Source organism: Diceros bicornis, chromosome 28 (genome assembly GCF_020826845.1).
Source record: "Diceros bicornis minor isolate mBicDic1 chromosome 28, mDicBic1.mat.cur, whole genome shotgun sequence".
In the NCBI taxonomy this organism is placed as follows: Eukaryota; Metazoa; Chordata; class Mammalia; order Perissodactyla; family Rhinocerotidae; genus Diceros; species Diceros bicornis.
In genome coordinates this window covers 9,633,067-9,645,810 of record NC_080767.1, presented here as the reverse complement: position 1 = coordinate 9,645,810, position 12,744 = coordinate 9,633,067, and positions in this window count along the sequence as shown.

The following is a 12,744-nucleotide window of genomic DNA, read 5'->3' as shown; positions in this document are numbered from 1 at the left end:
CAGAAATGGGGCCAATGCAGAGAGGAGCAGGGAAGGAATTCTCCAGACTGTCTCCTCCTGACCACCAGCCTCCGGCCAAACCCAACCTGAAGCCAACCAGCAAGGAGCCTGGGAGAGAGAGTCTGCACGGTGAGCCTCCTGTGGCACAGAACGGAGAGAAGGCCAGAGTGAATTTGAGGTGGAGGAACAAATGGAAAATAGCTAGCACCACGGTTAAGAACCTTATATCACATTCCTCAATACCATTTAGAGATATTTATTTTAGAAGTAGGTGATAAAGAAAAGTTCTCCTTCTCTAGAGGGATAGCTACATTTCAGCACCATGAATAATAAGAATGATGGTTCCCTTTTCTGTGGCAATCGGAAGATCAGTGTAAGCACATACCCCGTGGGAGGGCGTCGGGGTTCCCTATCTGAGCTTGTTTTTCCCTGGCCTGTACCTCTCATTCTAATTTATATTTTACTTTGTCCTATTGTTTTATTTTTAACTTATGTTTTGCAATTTTATTGTAAGCACGTCTTTGTGTTTACATTGTGAGACGGGGCGAGAATACAACAGAGAAATAGATGAATGCCTGTTTTTTTTAATTCTCGGAATCATTTGGCATTGTGTCTTGCCCACAGTTATTTAGTTAAATGCAGACAAATTCAACCAGGCAGATAAATAATTTATATGGTAGTTTCCATTTCTACCCTTAACTAATACTGATTATTCTGTCCAATAGCTATTTCTTCTACCTGAAATGTCTAGATAACTTCTAACTTTCTACATCCTCACAGGGAATGATCAAGGGAACTTAAACTGAAACTCTGGTCCTGCAAGTGAAGTGTGAACTATATGAGTCACAAAGTCAGAAAAGCAGTTCTTCCCTCATGTCCTGACTGTTTTGGTGAGAGTCAGGGACTTTTATGAGAGAGTTTTGCAGAACTAGGCAAGATGAAATAATACCTACCTAAAAGGAATGTATGGTTGGAGGTTAACAATGTAATAACTTCAACTATTTTCACATTCATTTTTTGTTTCACAATGAACTGCTCTGCTTAAGTCATAGGTTCTTAGATATAAGGATGCGAAAAGATAGTAGTAAAAGAATTCAAACTTGGAGAAATCCTCTGCAGTATCTATGTTCAAGTTTTTTAAGTCTCATGCTTTTAATAATCTGTACGTAAGCTATTTTGCTGTTTTAAAAACTATGAAAATAGGACGCTCTAAGAATAAAACAGATATCTATTCACCTCCCTCCCATCTCTTCACTCCTAAGTTTTCTACAGATTCATTAAATTGTGCTTTCTTATTTCTTTTGATGTTCAGAAACAATGAAAAGTATTAAAATCAGAAACCTAGTAAAAAATTATCAAAATCTCCCTTTAGTCATTTTTCTTTTGGGCAACATATTCTCAGTTCCCCTTTCCCATCTTTCTAATTGGTCATATATTATAAATAGGTTAGCATTTTGGATATTTACATTTTATTTTGTCCAGTCATAATTCTTTTTTAAAAAATTGAGGGCAAATTATATTTGATATATTTAATGGTAAGGCACATTTTATAATAATTCAGGTATATCTTTTGGGATTTTATTGATGGATTGTTATGAATTATAATTCAGGCTTAGATGGAATATTGATAACACAGATAAAGACATAAGATAAATATTTTTTTAAATTACAAAAATACTTTAAAAAAGTTATATTTTAGAAAATGGACTAGATAAATAAAATACTTTTTCAGATTACAAAGTTACTTTTGTTTAAAAATCTGAATATTTCATGCATAACTTCATTTTTAATATTATTTGCTATGTTTTGCATAAAATATTTGTTAATAATTTCAAATGTAATGATTAAATTTACTTTTACATGTTTTCAGTTTTGCTCTAAATGGGATTTCCAGCTGCTGAATTCTAAGGAAGAGAGTATTTCTTTGTTTTAGTGTGTTTATAGGAAGCCTTAAAAAATTGAGGACAGAGAAAATCATCAGCATTAGAGTACAGCACGGTAAATTCTTAAGTTTGCTGGAATTAGTGACCTCCACGGTGTTGAGTAGAGAGAGAAAAATCTTCATTTTCAGGAATAGAACCGTAAAGAGAAGGAGAAAATGTGCTTGAAGCTCATTGAACTTTGTCCAATTACTGTTTTTTCTGAGCTAACATAAGTAAAATAGCTACTTCTTCAAATGCTTTCCTTTATCATCTTCACAGACTTCCATAAGCTGAAGTGCTTCCTCCCCAAATTGTGATGATTTCCAATGAATTACTATCAGAAGACATTTGGATTTGGTTTCCTGTGTAGAACTATATGAAATTGCTGAGATTTGACCATTTCTTTTGACTCACAAAAGTGATTCAAACTAACATTACAAAGTATCTCTTATAAAGACTAGGAAGAAATAGTTTTTTAGTAGGAGACTTACCTACCAAGAGGGATTTTAAGTGAATATTGGAGAGGAGAGTAAAAACATTCAATGTGAGAGCAACATGGGTTCCAGTGGGTGGGACGTAGAAGAAGCCAGTGAGAGATCGTGGTCAGAAATTCTCAGGGGAAAGTAATAGGTCAGGTACTCAAATATTTCCATACCAATGCACAGAAAATGTGTAACTCGTATAGTAACTATGAAAGACAATACCTAGTGATTCTGTAAACACAGGTCCCTGTCCCTCCAGGTTGATACCACATTTGTAGGGTGTGAGGGATCTGTTAGGAGTTGAAGCTAGTTAAATAATCTTTTACACCAATGGAGATAGCCTTCCTGGTTGATCTTGGTACATTAAACAAGACTCATTGGCAACTAATCCGTATTTTTTTCTTCTGGTACATAAGTATATTATGAGACACTTGGTCAGATATAATACTGAGTGAGATATAATACTTGATAGCTGTGGTCTTCTCCTGTATCAGAAAAGTAGATGAGACTTGTTCTATCTTGTTCTTGGTGAACTTATGCGTGCTTGTGTTCCACAGAGGGGACTCTGTTTAAAGGACAATTGCCATCTTCTAACTCTTTCCTGGCTGCTAAGGGATTAGGTCCCAGCTGTAGTATTTGACCAATTTATTCTCCCCCAATACCACTTAGGCTGACTTTTGCTCTTTTGGGGTTTGCAAGATCAAAAAACTTTCCAAAATAATTATGTAAACCGAGGAAGATATAGTATTTTGAATCAAAAGGACTCTTGCAACAGCGTTGAGGAATGCTGTATAAGGTAAATGTAAGGTCTCAGCAATGTCTCAGTGGATGCTCAGGGCCTCTTGAGGACTCCATCTTCCCTTCCCATAATACCACAGAAGGAGGACTGGCATCCAGAGGGTAGTCAAGAAAAGGACACCGGGGATGGCACTGTGCTTTGTTGATGAAGTGGTTACTGGGTCTATACTCCCTAGAGCCAGAAAAGCTAGCAAATTCCTTTCTTTTTTTTTTTTAAATTATTTTTTCTTTTTTTGTGAGGAAGATCAGCCCTGAGCTAACATCCGTGCTAATCCTCCTCTTTTTGCTAAGGAAGACCGGCTCTGAGCTAACATCCGTTGCCAATCCTCCTCCTTTTTTTCCCCCAAAGCCCCAGTAGATAGTTGTATATCATAGTTGCACACCCTTCTAGTTGCTGTATGTGGGACGCGGCCTCAGCATGGCCGGAGAAGCAGCGTGTCAGTGCGCGCCTGGGATCCCAACCTGGGCCGCCAGTAGCAGAGCGCGCGCACTTAACTGCCTGTGCCACCAGGCCTGCCCTCTTTTCTAGTACTTTTAAACAATACATGTTGTGATCCTTTGTGGGAGCTGGTTATCTTTATTCTGTTTCTCTTCCCTTTTTCGCTTTAGCCAGTTCATGTGATGAAAAGGCTTTATTTTCTGCCTCCATTTCGTTGCAGAAAGGCAGAAGCCAATGTTTATACACTTGTATACAGGCCTTCCTCCAAACAAGATCTCTGTTGTCTTGGCTATCCTTCTTCCTTAGAGAAGTTGAATTAGTGGGAAATAGGGCAGAGAGAAGTCCTACTGGCTGAACCTGTGTTGTTGCCACTGGGGCAGCATAACGTGGACCTCCCCTATTTACTATGTTGATTTCAGTGGGGATCACCAATATTTCCCAGATAGGATTATTTTGTCAGAGATGGTCTGTTTGCTGAATGAAAATGCAGCTCTGTTTTCATAGCAGCCACATCTAGTTTTCCGAAGGTGACTTATGAGAACCCCTGATCCATATTTCTTAATGAGCTATGCTGTGTTTTAAAATATTCACCATCAAATTTACCCAATTCAAGATATTAGCTTTTTTATTCTTAATTCTATCCCCAAATAAATGTTTTCTTTCCCCTTTGTACCTACAGAGTTGCCTGAAGTGGAGAAAGCATCCAGTATCTTGACAAAAAGAAGCTCCTACAAATAAAGGACACAAAAAAGGCATTTTGACCAAACAAACAAAAATGCCATTGCACAATTGTGATTCTCCCGGGGAAACTTGTATTTGTTAGGTGCACTGTCCGGAAAATGGCATTAAGGAGGGTTCACACTTCCCCAGTAGTTCAAGTGAGGCTTAGCTTTTGGCATGATTAGCAAAATGGGTTTTCCAACACATTTATTTGGGGGAATTTTTTTCCCCTATGAGTCTTTAATCTGGTTGCCAGACCCTTCCCTAACTTGATTGTTCTGTGTTTTTTCTCTTGTTGATGATGCTATTGGGTAAAACTTACAGGCACATTATTCAGCCTGGCAAGAGCAGGGGAAGATGACCATTTCCTAGCATTCACTTTTTAAGAAGATTTGCTTGATTCCCTAATTGATTGTCTGCACCAACATTCTCCCTGTGCATCACTACAGAGTCTAACATCTAAGAAAGACTTCATTCTAAAAGATGATATTTCATCCAAAAACACCCTCTTGGTGTGGCTAGGCAAATAAAACCTTGGGGTCCCTGCCATGGTGGCACTCTTGATATGACAGCAAGCCTTGTCCTCCCTTATCATGTTAAGGCTTTTTTTTTTTTTTTGTAGCAACTTCTTCTTCTGAGGCTAAAATTAGAACCCTTACGTATTTTCCTTCTGAATCCAGGTTCATTTGACTGACTGTAGACAGAAAAATTCTCGTGGGTTAGTGCAGAACCTATGCTGAATATGAGTAGCAACAATTTTCTCTCCATAGGGCAGATCCCCTGAATATACCACCTTTCAGGGCTCCACCTTGCCCTCACACTCTCTCAGCCGAGGATTCTTGTGTCCTGTCTTTTGGATCAAGGGCCTGGTCATTTTTGCTCCTCTCCAAGCCCACGTGTCCACAATCTGATCTTTGCACACCTAGCTAAGTGCTACTTCATCCACAAAGCATCTCACGAGCCTCCTTGTCCCCTAGATGAAAGTAATCTCTTCCTTTCCAGGTTCTTTAGCATTTTATAATTCTCTCTTATGCTTCTGAGCATTTTCTCCCTGTTCCTGTAGTCATTTTACTGCATGGTTTCCATATTAGAAGCTAAGGTACTCAAACAGGAACCACGTTTGATTCTCTTTGTAGCTGCCCTTCTCTGGCGCAGATCCTGACACACAGAAGTGCTCAAACATGTTGAATGCTGATGAAGAAATGAATAAAAGGAGCAGGTCAGACCTTCCCTAGAGTGTACTATTAGGTTTGATTAAGCATTAAGAGGTGGGTTAGGATCAGCTGTCTTCATTGAAGCCTTGTGAAGAGGGAAGGAGCTTAATCCGTGGGGGAGGACTCAAAATTCAAGCTATGAAAGCCCATCAATCAAAGTCCAGAATTCTTTACTAGAGGGGCTTGGAATTTCCTTCATTAACATTTTTAAGGTAGGCTTTGGAGCAGTGGATGTGAGTAGCTGGAGCAAGGGTGATGGAATTAGAACTATCTTCTGGATTTATGGTTGTTTCTAGGAAAGCAGTCCACTTCAGAGCAGGGATTTCTACAAATCAAAAATCATGGCCCAAATAGTCCTAGAGGGCTCCCAAGAATGAACGGGAAGCTTGATTCTACTTTGAAGAGATAGCTGCATGTGGGTTCTCTTAAACATTGAATAAGATGAATAATAATATTATTAATGACACCAGAATAGCAATGATACCAGTTATAGTATAATGTTTAAGGACCCCGCGCCTGAAACTTCTCAGAACATGCCTTGAAAAATCACTTGTCCAAGAAAATGTACTTTGCTTGTAGGACATTCAACATTGCACTAGGTTTGTAAAATCTCTCCCAGTCATTGGTTCTTTGTTTCTAGAAGTCTCCACCACAGTCACATCTACCATCAAGCCCACTGTCTTTTTCCTCACTCTATCATATTGGTAAATGGCTATTTTCCCCTACTACAAGCTCAAATCCTGGTCTTCTTTGAGTCCTCCTGACGCTTGCTTCCCAAGCAAACATTTCCAGGTCCAGGTCCTATTTATTCACCGCTTTCTGTAGCAGTAAGGCCCTGTATGTCAGGACTGCACCTCCGGGCACTGTTTTTACCTCCTTCCTAACTGGTCTCCCTCGCTCCTATCTCTCCTTCCCTCTCTCCTAAGCGTCGTTCCTAAGCCTTATGTCATGATTGCATTCCCATGCTCTCTGACTTCTAGTAGTTCTCCATTGCTTACAAGATAAATTCTAAACTCATTAGAATGGCGTGCAAAAACTTGCTACAATTTGTCCCTTTGCTCTTGTTCTTTCCTGTCAAAATTTTATCCATTCTTTAGGATCCCACATCTCTATGGAAATTTAAATTTAGTTGTTTGTATGTTTGCCTTCCGTATTAGGTAGTAGTTCTGTGAGGGTAGAAACTGAGTCTGACTTATCTTTGTATTCCCAAAGTGGCTATGACAGTGCCTGATACAGAGGAAGTCTTGGACTCTGGCTTCATGAAGGTACCGTGAAGGTATGTCTCATTCACCTTTGTGATCCCAGCACTCACACAGTGTCTGGCTCTGATAAACGTGAGTTGAATTATGAATGAATGAAAAACAATATATTTCCGTGAAGGAAGGTATAGTTCATCCTGCTTCCAGTTCCTCTTCAGGGAAGAGGATATGAAGTCAAACGGATGGTTAAAGTGTTGACTCTTCTATTGTCTGGTTAGACCTTGGGCCTATCACTATTCTCTGGATCTCAGTTTTTTGCTTTCATAAGAAGAGGAAGTTAAGTCTTAATTGTGTGTGCGTGCATATGTGTGTGTGTGTGAGAGAGAGAGAGAGAGAGAGAGAGAGAGAAAATTCCTTTAGTGTTTCCTTGGGGAAACAGAAATAAACTTCCTCACAATTAGGCTTCATTTATATAAATTACCACAAGGTGATCCCAAGGCCAAGAGAAGTTTAAGTTTAGGGTTCAAAGAGGTCCTTTCATTTCCCAGAGCTGGAAGAAGCATTGATTTGTGTTTGCAGCCTTGACTTGGCTCCACAATCTTGGGACCTAATAATGATAAATCACATCAACAGCTAAACTCATCCTCTATAGTTTACAAAGTACCTTTGTTTGCCAGCTTCTTTCTTTCTTTCTTTCTGTCTTGTTTTGCTACAGATATTTTCCAAGCGCTTTCAAATCTCTAATCATTTCATTGGAGCTTCATAAACACCGTATGAAGTAGCTTGGGTAGATATAGTTATGATCGTTTTTAATTGCATTTTGGCTTTATAATTAGTCTTTTAATTTTTAAAAATCTTTTTATTATGAAAACATTATAACCAGCCTTGGTTTGGAATCCCAGTTTATTTCTTACTAGCTAAATGGTCTGTGGCAGGTCAGTTAATCTCTCTGAAACTCGGTCCCTCATCTGTAAAATGGGGTTAACTGCGGTTCCTCCTGTACAGGTTTGTTGTGAGGATTAAATAAGATAATGCTTATAGAGCACTTATTGTGCTTGGATCACAGTAAATGCTAAAATACAATAGCTATTATTATTTGATGATTTCTTGACAAGGGGGATGGGAACTCCCGTATTCTTTCCTAAAGTCTTTTAGGTTGCAGAGCAACCTGAGCTCATTAGGTTTTTTAACATTGGCAGTAAAAGCTTTCCATTCTATGAACTTGGGTTTGATGTTGGTTTTGGGTTTGGGAGTTTTAACTCAGGCTCCCTGACTACCATTGCTCCTGGAATTTTTTTGTTCTTGTTTTGCTTTCTTCTGCTGTTGCTGTTAAGCAGAAACTCAGAGCAAAGCCACTTTCAAGAGCTGAATCTCTCCTGCCATTTTTAAGACTCATGCAGGCTTTGTCTTTGACCATTTTTATATCACTACCTGCACCCTATGTCACTCCTGAAACAGGAAGGAGTTCAACGGGGTCCTTCTAATTTTCTATAGATCATGATCCCCTTGAGGACACAGAGCATTTCTTGCCTGGCAGAGACCCTGGCACTTGTCTGAGTATGGTCTTGGCCCGTTTTTTACCTATATATGATTCCTAAAGAGCATTGATTAAAAAGTTTTAAAAATTCTGTTAGGGTTATGTAGAGCAAAGATGGAAGCAGTAGAAGATGTTACTTCATTATTGACTGTGACAAGATTCTGCCCTCTAAATGCTTGCTACTCAAAGTATGGCCCTTAGATGGGCAGCATTGACAGCATCTGGAAGCTTGATAGATATGCAGAATCTTCATGTGACCCCAGAGCTACTGAATCAGAATCATCAGATTCTGCATTTTAATAAGTTCCCAGAGAAATCTATGCACAGTAAAGTTTGGAAAACACTGCTCTAAAAGACATGCCCTCAGTCCAAGCCAGTGGTAAGCCAGGCCTGAGGGACGCAATGGCAGACCGGCTGTGCTCGCTGGATTAGTTCCCATACTGGCTATTATTAACTCACCTGGTTTTTGAGCTTGTCTCATTTCATTCTGTTTTGATACCTGCTCATTTCTCTGTCTTTCCATTTACGCCATTTTGGCAACACACTCAAATTTAACTTTTGGGGTGCTTGGCCCATCTGCTTTGCTTCCCACTTAACAGTAAGCATCCCCCTCTGGAGTGGTTTTCCTGCAGATTGCTAGTCCTGAACCCCCCATGTCTATCTGTTCTCAGGGGCTTCTCTCATCAGGCAGTCTCTCACTACTTCCTTGGTTAGGCCTTAGTCAACAGGACCTTCCAAAAGGCATGTATAAAAATTATTTGTGTGTGTGTGTGTGTGTGTGTATGTGTGTGTTTAGTGCAAATGCAGCCAGATATACTGAGCCCCAAAGGCAAAGTACAGATACTAGTGAGACATTCTATGAACGTGGTGATAACTGTTTTAGGAGATAGTGGCTCTCCTGTGCCTACTAGACTTTCTGCTTATATGCAAGTGCTACGTTTGCCATCCATAATTGTTATTAAAGAGGACTTACATGACTGATGCTCTTACATTGAGTTTTTAACATTTGATTCTGTTTTTCTTAAATCAAACCACTGGGGGAAGGATGTGATTTTTAAAGATTTTATCTTTGGGGGAGAGGGCAGCTTTTGAATTTATTCTACATTGAAATTTTTTGTGTGCAAAATACAGCAAATACACAGCAAAATACCAAAAGAAAATAAATTCAGTGCAAAGAAATGAGGAGCATAATGACCTTGGATGTTTTCACCATATTTTTTGAAATATTCTTCCTCCGTTTTGTAAGGTTTCATAGTGAAATAACACGCTTGTCAAAATGTCTAAGCACTCCAATAATAGGTGATGGAGAAATAGTGACAGAGAGAAAATGGGTGTTTTTAGCTCATTAATATAGCATCCAGGCAACAATTTCCCCTCTTGCCTGCTCCATAAGAGTAAATCCTGTAGAACTACAGTCTTGATGAAAGTAAAAAATGACTGTAAATGTTCACTTTCTGTGAAGGAGCATTTTAACTTTAATATTATTAAGAATGAGATTTCACCTATTTTTAACATTCTCTTTGGTTACCAAGGCTGTTTGAACACTGGCAGGAAAGAAAAAAACTATTAATGACTATTCTATGTTAACGTGCTAGTGAGCTAAGAAATATTTTCTTCCCTCTAATTTGGAAATCTTAATATATACATGAAAAAGAAGGTTTATATTAGTGATGGTTTATATCTCTGTCATTTAATTATAACTAGGTGATGTCAAGTGATCTGGTGCTCCCATCAAAATTTACTGATTTCTTGTCACTTTCTCCCAGTGCAAATATACGTATTATATTAGGATTAAATAAGACAATGACAGAAAAATACTTGCAAAGTCTACATTGTCATATAATGTTCTTCTGTTCTGTAAAACTGAATGCACAATCTGATGAAGAAATTTAAACAAATGCCGATTAGCTGATGATGGCTTAATATATAAACTGGGTAAAAGTTGCTTCGTGACTGCCACTTGCAATCCATTACGCTAAAGAAGGAGTAAGGTGGGGTTTTTGTGCCAAGGCACTCTGTACAGGAGTGGCTTTTCATTTAAGGCAGCCTGTCTTATCACTCCTCAGATCAGGACTTCCGCGGTTACACGGCTCCACCACATCAGTACAGTCTCCCGGAGTAGTACCCTCTGGTGCTGTTGCCTGAAACCCTACCACCTAGCAGGGGACTTTCTTTGCCCTGGTGAGAGGGCCAACAGTTTCCTATGACCCAGACCTTCCATAAGCTGCTTTGAAGAAGCCATTTAATTTAAAAATCTTGATACTTTTGACTTCTAGAATTTTCTAGAGTATAAAAGTAAGTTACAGTTTAGAACTGTGCTGTCCAATATGGCAACCTCTAGCCACAGGAGGCAATTGAGGACTTGGAGTGTGGCTAGTCCAAGTTCAGATATGCTATCCGTGAAAAATGCACAGTAGATTTCAAAGACTTAGTTAAAAAAGAAAAAGAATGCAAAATATTTCATTAACAGTTTTTTTATGTTGGTTAATGTTGAAATGATATTTCGGATATATTGAGTGTCTTAGTCCATTCAGGCTGCTGTAATGAAATATCATAGACTGGGTGGCCTATAAACAACAGAAATTTATTTCTTATAGTGCTGAAGGCTGGGAAGTCCCAGAGCAAGGTGCCGGCAGATTCAGTGCCTGGTGTGAGTCCACTTCCTGGTTCACAGATGGCTGTCTTTTTGCTATAACCTCACATGGCAGAAGGGGCAGGGAGCTCTCTGGGGTCTCTTTTACAAAGGCACTAATCCTATTCATGACAGCTCTGCCCTCATGACCTAATCACCTCCTAAATGTCTCATCTCCAGATACCAACCCACTGGGGATTAGGTTTCAATTTTAGTAGATGAATTTTGAGGGGGCACGTTCAGTCCATTGCATTGGGTTAAATGAAAAATGTCATTAAAATTAATTTTGTTTCTTTTTTTTACTTTTTAAAATGTGGCTATTAGAAAATTTAAAATTATGCATATATAATTTTGTATATATATGTATCCATCTGTATACATATGTAAGGAAGTAAAGGAATCTATTGGTCGAATGACCATCTTGCAGGTTTAACTCAGGCCAGCAGGAATTATGCCACTGTATGGTTCTTTTCCATGAAGTAAGAGGGGAAGTAAGTCATAGCTGCAACATGGCACAACATATCTGATGGAGACAGAACCCTTAGGAAGGAATTATTTTGTTCCTTCCATAAACATGGAGTTGAAAATCTCTTCAGTCAGAGAGAAGACACAGGCAACAAATGGAAGGCACCGGCAAGGATTTTTGACACTAAGTTGCTTTGAAGTCTCCAAATATAGCCAACTCACCAGCAAATCTTAGGAGGTTGTACCTCTAAGCGAGGGATTTCCAGTGAGCTGGTGGACTTATGCTGAACTTAAAAGGGCAGCGGTGAGTGCCTGCGTGAGCTTCCTTTGCATGACGTGTTTTTGTGAACTGGCTGGCAAAGCCGCTTTCTTTTTTCATACGCATAGCTTTTTATTTTTTGGTCTGTGGTTTTCAGACTCCACATTGCCTCTACTTTTGGAAATGGGTACATTGTCATATCTCCCATCGTCTCATATTCTTTGTGTGTTTTCAGGATTATTGACTTTTTCTGCAGTCACACCTGTGTGTTCTCTTAGCCCCTCAGCATGTTCACCTGGGCTGCATGATACGCACAGAAGTGAATAGTGCTGCTGCTGCTGCTTTTTTTATTTTTTTTGTGAGGAAGATCAGCCCTGAGCTAACATCCGTGCCAATCCTCCTCTTTTTGCTGAGGAAGACTGGCCCTGAGCTAACATCTATTGCCAATCCTCCTCCTTTTTTTCCCTTTTTCTCCCCAAAGCCCCAGTAGATAGTTGTATGTCACAGTTGCACATCCTTCTAGTTGCTGTATGTGGGACGCGGCCTCAGCATGGCTGGACTAGTGGTGTGTGGGTGCGCTCCCGGGATCCGAGCCCGGGCCGCCAGCAGCGCAGCGCGCCCACTTACCTGCTAAGCCACGGGGCCGGCCCCAGAATAGTGCTTCTCAAGAGAAACTTTCCTTGACCCCACCCCCACCCCCAATCTAAAGTGAGTTTTCAATACAATCTCATCTCATCTTTCCCTTTCGTCATAGCTCTTACCACAATTTGTAATGATATATCCATGTGATTATTTGTAATGTTATCTCTCTCCACTGAGCTATTACATCCATGAAGATGGGACCAGGCTTTTTTGTTCTCAGTGGTCTTCCCAGTGTCTGGGACATATTAGGCACTAAATAAATATTTGTTTAATGAATGGATGAATGGATGGATGGATGGATTTAACATAACTAGGAACTCTCTTAATGTCACTTTACTTATCATGATGCAAATTCCATCTCGGCAGTCTTTTTTTTTTTTCTCTATGAAGAGGTAATTTTCATGAAAAAAGGAAGGCATAGCCATGGCTGAGTGA